Source organism: Bos taurus, chromosome X, assembly GCF_002263795.3.
Source record: "Bos taurus isolate L1 Dominette 01449 registration number 42190680 breed Hereford chromosome X, ARS-UCD2.0, whole genome shotgun sequence".
Taxonomy (NCBI): domain Eukaryota; kingdom Metazoa; phylum Chordata; class Mammalia; order Artiodactyla; family Bovidae; genus Bos; species Bos taurus.
Genome location: NC_037357.1, coordinates 86,741,595 through 86,757,295, shown reverse-complemented (window position 1 = coordinate 86,757,295; position 15,701 = coordinate 86,741,595). Strand labels below are relative to the sequence as shown.

General features: G+C 42.0%; 2 non-coding genes and 1 pseudogene across 2 annotated transcripts; 2 read left to right on the top strand and 1 right to left on the bottom strand.

The window, feature by feature from the left end:
- Nucleotides 1-52: 52 nt before the first annotated feature.
- TRNAE-UUC (transfer RNA glutamic acid (anticodon UUC)) lies at nucleotides 53-125 on the bottom strand. Its single transcript has one exon. It is a non-coding gene; the product is annotated as a tRNA-Glu (tRNA).
- Nucleotides 126-8,065: 7,940 nt separating this feature from the next.
- On the top strand, nucleotides 8,066-8,689 carry LOC107132067 (single-stranded DNA-binding protein, mitochondrial-like; annotated as a pseudogene).
- Nucleotides 8,690-15,224: 6,535 nt separating this feature from the next.
- On the top strand, nucleotides 15,225-15,331 carry LOC112445308 (U6 spliceosomal RNA). Its single transcript, XR_003033665.1, has one exon. It is a non-coding gene; the product is annotated as a U6 spliceosomal RNA (small nuclear RNA).
- Nucleotides 15,332-15,701: the final 370 nt, after the last annotated feature.

The window sequence follows — 15,701 nt, the reverse complement described above, 5'->3', positions numbered from 1 at the left end:
TTATGTTTTTATTAATTAATTTATTGTTTTGCTGCACTTAGTGGCTAGCAGGATTCCCTGGCAGGGATTGAACCTGGGCCCTCAGCAGTGAAAGTGCAGAGTCCTAACCACTGGACCACAGAGGAATTCCCAGGAGAAGACTGTTGCTAATTTTACATAGTGCTCCCAATTTTAGCAAGGCTGAGCTCTGAGTCGTCTGCTTTCACCAAATAGGAAAAATTTCCCTTAATTTGCTTGGAAACTCTAAGTCTATGTCCAGCACTGCCTCCACTGCTGAAAACACAAGCTGGTCTTTGTTTCCGTTCTGATCCTAGAAAGATTGTTATTTTAAGTGTGTGTATGGGTGTTTGGGGTGCTGGGTAGAACAAATGAAAAGCTTGGTTGAAGTATGGGCACTTGGTCATCCCTGAATGCTTCTTTCTGATAGTGGCTGGATTTGCAATATATGTACTTCAATTTAGTATCTCCACTCAGGTTAGTGATGGGTGCATTGTCTTTGTTTGGGATCTTGCAGTAATAGTATAACCCAACATGTAATAAACTATATAGTCTCTATTACAGAAATGTACCCCAAAATGATATAATTAAAGAAGACAGAAATCTTTAGCTTATGAATAAAAGGATGAGCTTATTTGAATAAAATAAAGTGCTTTTTTATTAAAAAAACTCCAAAAATATAGCATGCACTATGTCTATAGCCCTTTAATTTTTCCAATTCCATCATTATCAACTCGTTTATGCCTTGACTACAGGCAACTTGAAGAGAAAAGCTTTTGTTTTTTTATTTAATTGGCTAAGTTCGGCAACTACGGGAGAACCCAATGTGTGTGTTTACAATCTTATGATCAATAGAGCGTTCAGAAAACTGGGCGATAAAGATGCACATATGCATAGTGTTAGCATAACTTGTGTGTTAGAAGTTGGACAGGAGGCTTTAAAAAGTTATTCGTTACCAACAATGGACTTTTGAAATCAAAGCAAAATCTTTTTTTGTTGTTGTTTTTTGGCTGCCGTGCATGGCATGTGGGATCTTAATTCTGCCACCAGGGATTGAACCCACACACCCTACAGTGGAAGCATGGCGTCTTAACCACTGGACTGCCAGGGAAGTCCCCTCTAAATCTTTTAAAGAAATAAAGCTTTTTTATCTTCTTTGATTTATGATTGCAAGGTACTTTGTCAATGTTTAAAAATAGTTAGGCAGCTGGGTGTGGGGGCAAGTGGAATGTGGTGGCAAGTTGCAGGCCCAGGACACTGTGGGGGCAGGGATTAAAAAGAGAGAAAAACACTAATCTTTTCAAAGTTTTTTCCTAATATCTAGCAATAGTCTTATCAAAGATAGATGAACTCCTTGTGTAAATTTTTAATTATAAAATAATTATAGCAGTGCCAGATATTTGGCAATGAGTGAGACCAGTTACTTAACAGAATCTCTCCTCCCTCCATAAAGTTCTATCTGTGATACCCCTGAAGGTCCTGTGAGCTTTGGCGTTCAGTTCACTTCAGTTCAGACGCTCAGTGGTGTCTGACTCTTCACTACCCCATGGACCACAGCACACCAGGCCTCCCTGTCCATCACCAACTCCCAGAGTCTACTCAAACTCATCTTCATTGAGTTGGTGATGCCATCCAACCATCTTATCCTCTGTCGTCCCCTTCTCCTCCTGCCTTCAATTTTTCCCAGCATCAGGGTCTTTTCAAGTGAGTCAGCTCTTTGCTTCAGGTGGGCAAAGTATTGGAATTTCAGCTTCAGCATCAGTCCTACCAATGAACAGTCAGGACTGATCTCCTTTAGGTTGGACTGGTTGGATCTCCTTGCAGTCCAAGGGACTCTCAAGAGTCTTCTCCAACACTACAGTTCAAAAGCATCAATTCTTCGGTGCTCAGCTTTCTTTATAGTCCAAATCTCACATCTATACATGACTACTGGAAAAACCATAGGCTTGACAAGACGGACCTTTGTTGGAAAAGCAATGTCTCTGCTTTTTAATATGCTACTCAGTCATGTTTTATTCCTAAGCACATATGCATGCTAAGTCACTTCAGTCATGTCCGACTCTTTGCAGTCCCATGGACTGTAGCCCACCAGGCTCCTCTTGTCTATGGGATTCTCCAGGCAAGAACACTGGAGTGGGTTGCCATGCCCTCTTCCAGGGGATCTTCCCCACCCAGGAATCGAACCTAGGTCTTCCACAATGCAGGCAGACTCTCTACCATCTAAGCCACCAGGGAAGTCCCCAGGGAAGCCCACAAGGAAGGTCCCCAAGGGAAGCCTCCCTGAAAGTCCTAGCGGTTTAGATTTCACAAAGAGTAAAAAGAGATGCTAGGCTACAGTGCAATTAGTGGCCAGACAACATCTGAGCCTCATCCCAAAATTTATTCTCCCAAAAGGAATAAACCATGTCAGGAAACAAAACAAGTAAATGGAGAGTTAGAGGCAGCTATGGGTGAAATTGGAAGCTCATGCTTTGGGGTAGTCATGTGTCTCCAATATTACTTCAATGAGCAGGGAGACTGGGTCTACAAACTGATAAATCTTGACCCTGTGGGACAACAGATCTGCTCAGCCCCCTCAGCTCAGCTTTTCCCAGACAACAAATACTCTTGACACAGAATCATGATCAACAAATGCTTCAAGGTGTCAGTTCAGTTCAGTTGCTCAGTCGTGTCCAACTCTTTGCGACCCCATGAATCACAGCATGCCAGGCCTCCCTGTCCATCACAAACTCCCGGAGTTCACTCAGACTCAAGTCCATCGAGTCAGTGATGCCATCAAGCCATCTCATCCTCTGCCGTCCCCTTCTCCTCCTGCCCCCAATCCCTCCCAGCATCAGAGTCTTTTCCAATGAGTCAACTCTTCGCAGGACGTGGCCAAAGTACTGGAGTTTCAGCTTCAGCATCATTCCCTCTGAAGAAATCCCAGGGCTGATCTCCTTCAGAATGGACTGGTTGGATCTACTTGCAGTCCAAGGGACTCTCAAGAGTCTTCTCCAACACCACAGTTCAAAAGCATCAATTCTTTGGTGCTCAGCCTTCTTCACAGTCCAACTCTCACATCCATACACGACCACAGGAAAAACCATAGCCTTGACTAGACGGACCTTTGTTAGCAAAGTAACGTCTCTGCTTTTGAATATGCTATCTGGGTTGGTCATAACTTTCCTTCCAAGGAGTAAGCATCTTTTAATTTCATGGCTGCAATCACTATCTGCAGTGATTTTGGAGCCCAGAAAAATAAAGTCTGACACTGTTTCCACTGTTTCCCCATCTATTTCCCATGAAGTGATGGGACCAGATGCCATGATCTTAGTTTTCTGAATGTTGAGCTTTAAGCCAACTTTTTCACTCTCCTCTTTCACCTTCATCAAGAGGCTTTTTAGTTCCTCTTCACTTTCTTCCACAAGGGTGGTGTCATCTGCATATCTGAGGTTATTGCTATTTCTCCCAGCAATCTTGATTCCAGCTTGTGTTTCTTCCAGTCCAGCATTTCTCATGATGTACTCTGCATATAAGTTAAATAAACAGGGTGACAATATACAGCCTTGACGAACTCCTTTTCCTATTTGGAACCAGTGTGTTGTTCCATGTCCAGTTCTAACTGTTGCTTCCTGACCTGCATACAGATTTCTCAAGAGGCAGATCAGGTGGTCTGGTATTCCCATCTCTTTCAGAATTTTCCACAGTTTATTGTGATCCACACAGTCAAAGGCTTTGGCATAGTCAATAAAGCAGAAATAGATGTTTTTCTGGAACTCTCTTGCTTTTTCCATGATCCAGCGGATGTTTGCTATTTGATCTCTGGTTCCTCTGCCTTTTCTAAAACCAGCTTGAATATCAGGAAGTTCATGGTTCATGTATTGCTGAAGCCTGGCTTGGAGAATTTTGAGCATCACTTTACTAGCATGTGAGATGAGTGCAATTGTGCGGTAGTTTGAGTATTCAAGGTGTCAGGACCCAGCAACTGCGTCCTATCCTCTAAGGATCTCTTGAAATTTCATGTCTCTTCTACTGCCTGCTAGCCCTAAAGAGACTTTCTGAAACCAAGCTCTTCAATCTTGAGCCTTGAAGCCTTCCTATGACCCTTGCTCCTTGAATCTGGTCTCATCTTTGCCTCTGGTCATGCTTGTTGTGAGGCAGTCAAGGAAGCATCCCCTTTAAAAGGAAGATGTTTGAATCTTTTTTCCTACTTTGAATTACTGCCATATTAAAATGATTTGAAGGAAAAAAAAAACAGATAATTGGAGTAAAATGTCTTGTAATTGGTTTGTAACTCAATGCATTGGGTAGACTGTTTGCAAAGATGATGTTATGGACCCAATTGTGACTCTTCAAAATTCATATATTGAAGTCCTAACCTCTCAGTTCACTTTAGCCGCTCAGTCGTGTCCAATCTTTGCAAGCCCCGTGGACTGCAGAACACCAGGCTTCCCTATCCATCACCAACTCCCAGAGCTTGCTCAAACTCATGTCCATCAAGTCGGTGACGCCATCCAACCATCTCACCCTCTATCATCCCCTTCTTCTCCCACCTTCAATCTTTCCCAGCATCAGGGTCTTTTCCAATGAGTCAGTTCTTCCCATCAGGTGACCAAAGTACTGGACCTTCAGCTTCAACATCAGTCCTTCCAATGAATATTCAGGACTGATTTCCCCTAGTGTGACTGTATTTGGAAATGGGGCCTTTAAGAAGGTAATTAAGAGATGGGAATACCAGACCACCTGACCTGCCTCTTGAGAAATGTGTATGCAGGTCAGGAAGCAACAGTTAGAACTGGATATGGAACAACACACTGGTTCCAAATAGGAGCAGGAGTACGTCAAGGCTGTATATTGTCACTCTGCTTATTAACTTATATGCAGAGTACATCATGAGAAACACTGGAAGAAGCACAAGCTGGAATCAAGATTGCCGGGAGAAATATCAATAACCTCAGATATGCAGATGACACCACCCTTATGGCAGAAAGTGAAGAGGAACTAAAAAGCCTCTTGATGAAAGTGAAAGAGGAGAGTGAAAAAGTTGGCTTAAAGCTCAACATTCAGAAAACTAAGATCATGGCATCTGGTCCCATCGCTTCATGGGAAATAGATGGGGAAACAGTGTCAGACTTTATTTTTTAGGGCTCCAAAATCACTGCAGATGGTGACTGCAGCCATGAAATTAAAAGAAGCTTACTCCTTGGAAGGAAAGTTATGACCAACATAGATAGCATGTTGAAAAGCAGAGACGTTACTTTGCTAACAAAGGTCCGTCTAGTCAAGGCTATGGTTTTTCCTGTGGTCATGTATGGATGTGAGAGTTGGACTGTGAAGAAGGCTGAGCGCCGAAGAATTGATGCTTTTGAACTGTGGTGTTGGGACTCTTGAGAGTCCCTTGGACTGCAAGGAGATCCAACCAGTCCATTCTAAAGGAGATCAGCCCTGGGATTTCTTTGGAAGGAATGATGCTGAAGCTGTAACTCCAGTACTTTGGCCACGTCCTGCGAAGAGTTGACTCATTGGAAAAGACTCTGATGCTGGGAGGGATTGGGGACAGGAGGAGAAGGGGACGGCAGAGGATGAGATTGCTGGATGGCATCACGGACTCGATGGACGTGAGTTTGAGTGAACTCCGGGAGTTTGTGATGGACAGGGAGGCCTGGCATGCTGTGATTCATGGGGTCGCAAACAGTCGGATACGACTGAGCGACTGAACTGAACTGAAGGTTAAATGTAATCTTGCTGCTGCTAAGTCGCTTCAGTCGTGTCCAACTCTGTGTGACCCCAGAGACGGCAGCCCACCAGGCTCCCCCGTCCCTGGGATTCTCCAGGCAAGAACACTGGAGTGGGTTGCCATTTCCTTCTCCAGTGCATGAAATTGAAAAGTGAAAGTGAAGTCGCTCAATAGTGTCCGACCCTCAGTGACCCCATGGACTGCCTCCTACCAGGCTCCTCCATCCATGGGATTTTCCAGGCAAGAGTACTGGAGTGGGGTGCCATTGCATTCTCCGGGAATGGAACCCTAATCCAATAGAACTGGTGTTTTTATAAGAAGAGGGAGAGACACTAGAGATGCATGTACACGGAGAATAGGCCACGTGAGGGAACGGTAAAGAGGCAGCCATCGTTAAAGGAGGCAGCCTTTCAAGGAGAGAGGCCTCAGGAACCAAACCTGCCAACATCTTAATCTTGGACTTCAAACCTCCAAAACTGAGAAAATACATTTCTGCTGTTTAAGCCAACTAGTCCATGGTACTCCATTATGATAGCCCAAGCAGATAAATACAGATGGCTGCCAACATTCCTCCCTTGTCTGTTGTTATGTCCTCTGGCAATGGGACTTTGCACCTCCCCACCCAGAGGCAGAGTCTATTTCCTCACCCCTTGAGCCTGTGCTTTGGCCAACAGCATGCAACAGAACTGCCATCACATGAAATCTAGAGCCTAGGCCTCAAGTGACCTTGCAGCATCTGTCTGGGCCCCAGTGCAATGCTGCACTGAGCCCTCCATGTGAGGAAGCTGGTCTGGAGAATAAGAGGGAGTGGACAGAGACCCAAAGCACCCCTGCTGACAGCTGGCACCAACGCCAGACATGTGATCAAGGCCATTGAAACTTCCAGCCCAGCCTATCCTCCAGTTCACTGCGGCAACATGGTTGAGCAGAGGAAAGTCCAAGAGTGGAACCACCAGCCATTCCCAGCTCAAATCGCCTACCTACAGGATTGTGAGCAAATACACTGTTGTAATTCAAAGCTGCTATGTTTTACAGTCCTTTGCATTGAATTAGTAACCAAGCTGACACAGCATTCTTCTCTCCCTGGCTAGGGCTGAGTGAACCCGACGATATTCCTAAAGGGCAAATTCTGTTTGGGCAGCCAAAGGACCAGTTCTTGTCCCTAGGCCAGGGAGCTCCCACACACAGGCAGAGAAGACACTCCAGGCTCATGACTGGGAGCTTTCCCCAGATCCAAAGTCAATAGTCTATCACTACCCCTGTCTCTTAATGTTTTTGATTATCAAGATCATTTTACATATTACTGAAGTATATAATCTTTTAATATTTTGGTTCATGATGAAAATCAATCATGCATTTATTAAGTTTTTAACAGAAAATCGCTTTATAATCCTACAACTCTCAAACAACTTACTGTTTATTATTATAGTCACTCATTATTATTTTAAAACACACGAATAGGGAGTTCCCTGGTGCCTGTGGTTAGGATTCTGGGCTTTCACTGATAGGGCCTGGGTTCAACCCCTGGTCAGGGAACTGAGATACCACAAGCTGTGCAGCATGGCCAAAAACAAAACAAAAAACCACAATCAGCTGTGATGAAAAATGCACAAAAAATTTCCTGGGTATTTTAAGATATTTGCCCAAGCTATTACAGAATTCTTTCCACTGCCAAGAGTAGTCAGATTTTTCACTTGATTTTAAACCAAATCCATATTGTTAATCTCCATCAGTAATTTGTGGGCATTGTGTGAGAGGAAATCCCTTTGTATGACTTCTGCTGAACTTTCAAAAACATTCTCTAATGAATGTTATTTAAAAGGTCTTTTATCTCTCTGCCCAAATGAGCACTGAATTTCAGGCTAGCATTTTCCATGTCATATTTTGATTAAGCAGTGAATAGGTGTGTTTTTGATCAACATAAAGGCTTACATGCTAACAATACTGTCTTGAGATATAAACTCTCAGCTTCCAGGCTTTAGATTCCTCAAATTTATTCCCTGTGGTCAAGTGACATTTTTCATTTGGGAAAGTGATATCATAGTAATCCTTGTAAAACCTTCACTGAAATAGGAAACTGAAACACATTTCCACTTGACAGAGGAAAAGCTGAACCACAAGGATAAGAAACCTCCAGAAACTCAGCTAATGCTATGAGATCTTTATATGGCTCTTCTCAGACAAACGTGTGTGTGTATATACTTTACAGGCACACTCACACAGATAGATGTGTGTATATTTGTGTGAATGTAGAACCATAGATTGGTCAGGGGCCTCAAGCCTAATTTTGTGGACTGATCAAAGTGATTGGACACCCCATCCTCGATACCAAATTATTCTTTTAAAATAATTCAGGAGGCTGTGTGGACCAGAGTCTCAGGAAAAGACTAAAGATTAGATTGGAAGAAGAGAGAGTAGAAGCCATGTTTTGAAGACCTGTAGTACAGGTACTTCGTCAGTTTGTAAGGCATGAGTCTGAAGTAGCTAGCAGTTTGATTCTCGAAAGATCTCTGAATCGCGTGCAGTTACTTGGTCGAGTAGGTCAGGACCCTGTCATGAGACAGGTAGAAGGAAAAAACCCAGTCACGATATTTTCCCTAGCAACAAATGAGATGTGGCGATCAGGGGAAAACGAAACCTACCAAATGGGTGATGTCAGTCAGAAGACAACATGGCATAGAATTTCAGTGTTCCAACCAGGCCTCAGAGATGTGGCGTATCAGTATGTGAAAAAGGGGTCTCGAATTTATGTGGAAGGGAAAGTAGACTATGGTGAATATACGGATAAAAATAATGTCAGATGACAAGCAACAACAATTATAGCTGACAATATTATATTTCTGAGTGACCATGAAAGAGAAGCCGTAGACTGGATGATTCTTCTCTGGCTGGTGTTTGGTACAGTCTCATTTCCAAATCATGCTAGTGTTTATAGTTTCTAATGACAAGAATTAAAATACTCTTAGTTGTAAAAAAAAAAAAAAAAGAAAGAAAGAATTCAATGAGGATTTCACACAAGAGTTTGAGATTCCATCTTAGGCAGGAGAGGAACACCTGTAAAATTTATAGACTGTATTAGATCTGTCCAATCAGAATTCATTTATTCAAGAAACATTTTTATTAAGATATAATTGACATATAACATATTATTTTCAGGCATACAATATAATGATTGGATATTTGTATACATTGAAAAATAATCACCACAATAAATCTAGTTACCATCTGTCACCATATAAAATTATGAAATGCTTTTTCTTGGGATGAGAACTTCTAAGATTTACTTTTAGCAACTCTCAAACATGCAATACAATATTATCGATAAGTCACCATGCTGTACGTTATATCCCCATGACTTATTTATTTTACAACCGAAGTTTATACCTCTTGGCCTCCTTCGTCCACCCTCCAACCTCCAGTCCCTCTGGCAACCACTTATCTATTCTCTGTATCTGTGAGTTTAGTCTGGTTTAGTTTGTTCATTTTGTTTTTCAGACTCCACATATATGGGAAGTCATATAGTATTTGTCTTTCTCTGTCTGACTTTTTTAACTTAGCATAATACCCTTACGGTCCATCCATGTTGTTGCAAATAGCAAGATTTCATTCTTCATGGCTGAGTAGTAGTCCATTGTGTATATATATTTACCACATCTTCTGTATCCATTCATCCATCAATAGACACCTAGACTGTTTCCATGTCTTGGCTATTGCAAATAATGCTGCAGTTAATAGAGGCACGTATATATCTTTTCAAATCAGTGTTCTCATTTAGGAATTACTGGTTCTATTTTTTTGAGAAACTTCTATATGATTTTCCATAGTGGCTGCACCAATTTACATTCCCACCAACAGAGCACGACAGTTCCCTTTTTTCTACATCCTCACCAACACTTTTCTTTCTTGTCTTTAATTTTTTTTTTTTTTTGGTGGGATCTTAGTTCCCTGATCAGGGAAGGGAAGGGATCTTAGTTCCCTTCCACCCCCTGCAGTGGAAGGGCAGAGTCTTAACTACTGGACTGCCAGGGAAGTCCCTATTTCTTGTTTTTTTTTTTTTTGATGATAAGCATTCTGACAGATGTGAGTGAGGTAGTATCTCATTATGGCTTTGATTTGCATTTCCCTGATGATTAGTGACGCTGAGCATCCTTTCATGAACCTGTTGGCCATCTGTATCTCTTCTTTAGAAAAACGTCTATTCAGATCCTCTTCCCATTTTTAAATTGGATTGTTTGGTGTTTTGCTATTGAGTTGTATAAATTCTTTATATATTTGGGTATTAACCCTTTATCAGATATGTACTTTGCAAATATTTTCTCCCATTCCATAGGCTGACTTTTTCATTTTGTCAATGGTTTCCTTTATTGTGCAGAAGCTTTTTAGTTTGATGTAGTCCCACTTGTTTATTTTTGCTTTTGGAGTCAGATCCAAAAAATCATTTCCAAGACTGATGTCAAGGATTTACTACCTTTGTTTTCTTCTAGGAGTTTTATGGTTTCAGGCCTTACATGTCTTCAATCCATTTGAGTTAATTTTTGTGTATAGTGTAAGATATTGGTCTAGTTTCATCTTTTACTTGTAGATATCCAGTTTTCCCAACACCATTTACTGAAGAGACTGTCCTTTCCCCATTTTATATTCTTAGTTCCTTTGTCATGAATTAATTGAGTGTATATGTGTGGGTTTATTTCCAGGCTCGCTATTCTGTTTCATTGATCTATGCCTCTATTTTATATCACAATCAAGTTAGGTAACGCACTCATCACCTAATAGAAGTTACCCTGTGTGTGTGTATCTGTGTGTGGTGAGAATATTTAAGATCTACTCTCTTAGTAAATTTCAAGTATTACAATACAGCGTTACTATAGCCACCACACCACTGTACATTAGATCTCTAGAACTTATTCATCTCATAATTGGACATTTGTACCCTTTGACCAACATCTCCCCATTTTTCTCAGTGGCCCTTTCCCTCCCTCCAGCCCCTAGCAACTACTATCTCATTCTAAAAACATCATTACAGCATTGTGTCTTTTCAAATACAGTTAATGGGACATCCCTGATGGTCTAGTGGTTAAGACTGCATGCTTCCAATGCAGGGGGCTCAGGTTCAGTCCCTGGTCGGGGAACTAAAATCCCACATGCCACGTGGTGTGGCAAAAAAGAAGAAGGCAAGTTCTAAAATCCAGTTAACATGTTTCCTAAACTCGGCTAACTCAGCAAAAATGAGGGATTTCTGAATCTCAATAACTTGATTCTATTTTAGGCACTGAATTGAGCATTTCCCAGCTTGAGTAGATCTGATCTGGTCACTTGCACACAGGGATATTTAGGACCTTAAACACCAAATCTGCCCTTTTATTAGAACATGAATCTTCAGCCGGTGAGGGGAGGTGTAACTAAACCAACCAGAGCACCATCAGCCTCACTTTCCCAAGTCTCATGGTAGAGGTTTCTGGAGTGCGTCCCTGTAGCCATGAATTCGAAATTTCAGGATGAGTTTCCCTTTTGGTCATTTCTGAGACAAAATTATTTGACATCCGATGGCCTGCAACTATAGTTACCATCTATTGGTTTGGTCAGTCGTCACCAATAGCTGAACACTCAATGCCGTCTTGGTTCACCCTTAGTTGACTCAAGTTTGCAGAGCCAAAGTGAACTGGATCTCAGACTGAGTCTTTGCCCCCATATAACAGCTCTGTCCCCGCTTTAATACAGGGGATTGAGCTGATGAATTACTCAGACATCTCTACTCCCCGAGATGTCTCTTGAACATGTTGTTCAAAGTGTTCTGCCTCATACGTTATATACATTCTCTCATTTTACCCTCACAACCAACCCACAAGGTAGCTACTTTTGTCCACATATTACTAATGAGGAAACTGAAATTCAGAGAATTTAGGGGACCGGTTTGCTAAAGGTCACACAGCTAGTGCAAATAAGGCTGAGCAGTGTCTTATAAAATGCTGTCCCCAGTTCCCCTATCCCCTCACCTCATTTGTCTATCAACCTCCTATTGATCCTTTGGATTTTAGCTGAAACATCTCTTTCCTTCCTTGACACCCTGAGTTCAGTTTCTGAGCTTCTCCTGTGGGCTCCCGTGGCCCCCAGACTTACCCCATCATCCCTCCTCTGTAATCCCTAAGTGGCCAAGAGATTTGTGGCTTGATTTTACAGTTTTAAGCATGTAGGAGATGTTCAAGAAATAGCTGTAGGGACTTGGAAAACAAACTCATGGTTGCCAGGGGGAAGGGATAGTTAAGGACTTTGGGAAGGTCATGTGTATATTGCCATATTTAAAATGGATGACCAACAAGGACCTATTGTATAGCACAGAGAACTCTGCTCAATGTTATGTGCCAACCTGGATGGGAGGGGGCTTGGGGGAGAATGGATACATGTGTGTGTATGGCTGAGTCCCTTCCCTGTTCACCTAAAACTATCATAACATTGTTAATCAGCTATACCCCAACACAAAATGTTTTTGGTCTTAAAAAATAATAAAATTTAAAAACAGGAATGTGAAAAAAAAAGAGAGAGAAATAGCTGTGGGATGAGTAAATAAACAAATGCACAAGCAGGCCAATCCCCATGTTTCCACAAAACCCCATCATCTCCCATAAGCCACAGTAAGCCCAGTGCTGAACCCTCTAGGGTAGGGGGAAATGTCCAGAGATGAATGAGTTCTGCCTTTGTGGCTTTACTGCTAGTTAGAGAGACAATCCAGAAAACAATAATTGGTAACGCAGTGTCCTCTGAGCTAGAGGTGGAGTGGATAGAGGCCAGCTGAGGCAGGAAAATCAACTGATGTCATTGGCAAAGAGGCAAATAGAAGTCTGGTTCATCCAAGTTCATTTCTCAGTCCAAATATGAAAACAATCACATGAATATAAAGTATGAACTTAGGGGGTGGGGTTTTCCTGGTGACTCAGTGGTAAAAAGTTTTCCTGCCAATGTAGGAGACACAGGTTCAATCCTGGTCTGGGAAGATCCCACATGTTATGGAGCAACTAAGCCCATGCACCACAACTATTGAACCCACACTCTACATCCTGGGAGCTGCAACTACCGAGCCCATGTCGCAACTACTGAAGCCCATGCACGCTAGAGCCCATGCTCCACAACAAGAGAAGCCACCACGATGAGAAGCCCACACACCACAACTAGAGTAGCCCCCACTCTCCAAAATGAGAGAAAAGCCCTCACAGCAACAAAGACCCTGCACAGCCACAAATACATAAAAATTTTTACAAATATTTTAAAAAATTCTGAACTGGGCAATCAAGCCTTTATAGTCAGATGTACCTTTACAGTCAGATGTGGATGAATAGGCTAAATACACTCTTACCTGTGAGTGATGTATTATCTATTGTACGGTGTGTGTGTGCTCAGTCATGTCCAACTCTGTGCAACCCCATGGACTGTAGCCCACCCGGCTCCTCTGTTCATGGGATTCTCCAGGCAAGAATACTGGAGTGGGTTGCCATGCCCTCCTCTAGGAGATCTTCCCTGACCCAAGGATCAAACCCACTTCTCTTCAGTCTCCTGCATCAGCAGGTGGGTTCTTTACCAGGCAATGGCATGCCACTCCAGTACTTTTGCCTAGAAAATCCCATGGACAGAGGAGCCTGGTAGGCTGCAGTCCATGGGGTCGCTAGAGTCGGACACGACTGAGCAACTTCACTTTCACTTTTCACTTTCCTGCATTGGAGAAGGAAATGGCAACCCACTCCAGTGTTCTTGCCTGGAGAATCCCAGGGACGGGAAGCCTGGTGGGCTGCCGTCTATGGGGTTGTACAGAGTCAGACACGACTGAAGTGATGCAGCAGCAGCACCACCTGGGAAGCCCTTATCTCCCACACAGATGAGCAATTCTTAAATTGTCTTTGATGGTATTTGTTTGACACAAGTAATTCTTGTCATTCAACATTTTTTCTTTTTTTTCTCTTTTGGTTCTTTGTATGGGCAAAGAGGAGACATGAAGACTACCCCAGACCTGACCCTAGCCTGCTGGTGAGACACTGGCTTTCTGGTTTGTGTGACAGCTGCAGATAAGTCTCACTGCTCCTCCTGCTTGCCAAGGCCCTATGCCCTTCATACTACGATAAGAGAGAAGAAATGAGCGCCTCTGAGCCAAGGCTGAAGCTCTGTAATTGGTGACTATCATTACCTTTTTCAGAGTGACCTCCTAATAGGTGCCTCTTGGCAATGCCTGGGCTTAAGAAGAGATTCCTGCTGCCACTTTCTGGGAAAATGAATAACCAAAGTCAGTGTTTGATTGGAATTCAAGGGGAAACCGAATTGGGATCTTGCTGAAGATTTATCCTTTTGATTAATTCCTTTACTCACCATTGAACCTTTGTTTGATATCTTCACAGTAGAAATAGCATCCATTTCAGGCCTTCATCAGACACTTCATTCAACCTCTCAGTTCTTCAATGATTCTGAAGAGATTAGAAGTTGCTTTTCAAAATATTTATTAAATACCTTTTTGCACATGCCAGTTTTCCAGGCAATGCAGAAGGATAATGAAACAGGCCTGGCCTCTCTTCTCCAGAAATTTCTCATTGAGAAAAGGGCCCAGGGGTACAAGATACAGGACAGAACCAAGGTGAACCGATACAGGTACAAGGTTATTTCCCTTTAACATATTATGACCAGAGACACATATATTTTGAAAACAAGATGAAGAAAGGGTAGAAAGCAAGGAACGAGGCCATCAGAAAACAAAATTTAATGGAAGCAGTTGAGGTGAAATCCCATGTAGTTTACTAAACAAGGCCCCCTTAGGCAAGAGTCCAGGTTTTCCTACATTGTGTTTTTTCTGTCATCATCATCATCATTTTTTTTTTTTTACTTTTATATTACATGTTATTTACTTCTTGGCAGCTGCTACCTAAATAATGTCTTGGTAGCTGCCCCTGGCTCTGATTCCTCTGTATCCAGAATTATTGTTCCTTTTTCTATGTGGGGACACAGGAGAAGGATAACCCTGGGCTAGTACCTGAAAACAAATTGAACACATAAATTCCACTTTCTTAGAAGTCCCCTCAGTCCTGGGAGGGAGGTTGCTGCTGCCCCCAGGACACTTTGGTAGGGCGCTGGGTACCTCCTGGCCCAATTTCTTCTTCTTTTCCCATTTCTTCTTCACTTCACTCTTCCAAGATTGCCTCTTGTCATTTCATTTAAGCAATGGCACAAAACCAAACTTTCAGCTATTATTACTATTTTTCCTATTGGTCTTTTAGCAGAATCCAGCCTTCTGCAAAATTTGCCATTTTTTAGACACAATATGGAGACTATTGGTGACTTTTTAAAATAAATGTTATAATTTATTTATGATAAATTTTATGTACATTTTAAAGTATAATTTAAATATATAACATGGACTCTAGTCAAATTTTTGATGGACTAATGAATCTCCTCCTCCCCTCCCCCCAAAACAGGTATGGCCATGTATGTACACATGTGACAGGGGAAGAGGTTGGCCAACTTTCAATTTACCAAGTTAGTGCTCGCTTTGGCAGCACATATACTAAAACTGGAATAATGCAGAGAAGATTAGCATGGCCCCTGCTCAAGAATTACATGCAAATTCATGAAGCAGTCCATATTTTTTTTTTGTATGTGCCATTAAACCACCTCTGGATGAGATGGGGGAACACTCGTTCTTTAATTTTGAAATTGTATTTGGAATTTATTGTTGCTGTGTACTAAGAACTTGGCCTAAATAAAATCCTACAAGATATATTCACACAAAAAATTTTTTTACCAAAAAAATTGCTAAGGTTTTAGAACCTTAGCAATCTAACAGAGCCTCAACTTCGAACTATTCTTGCCATCTTTTTGTGAAAAAAGACAAAATTTTCACATTAGAAACAAAAGGAGAAATGACCTAATCTCAGAATCTAGCCATGTCATTCTCCGGAGTTCCAGAAATCCAGAGAAGGAAGCGAGAATGGGGATAAAGATGTCAAAGACTGAGCAG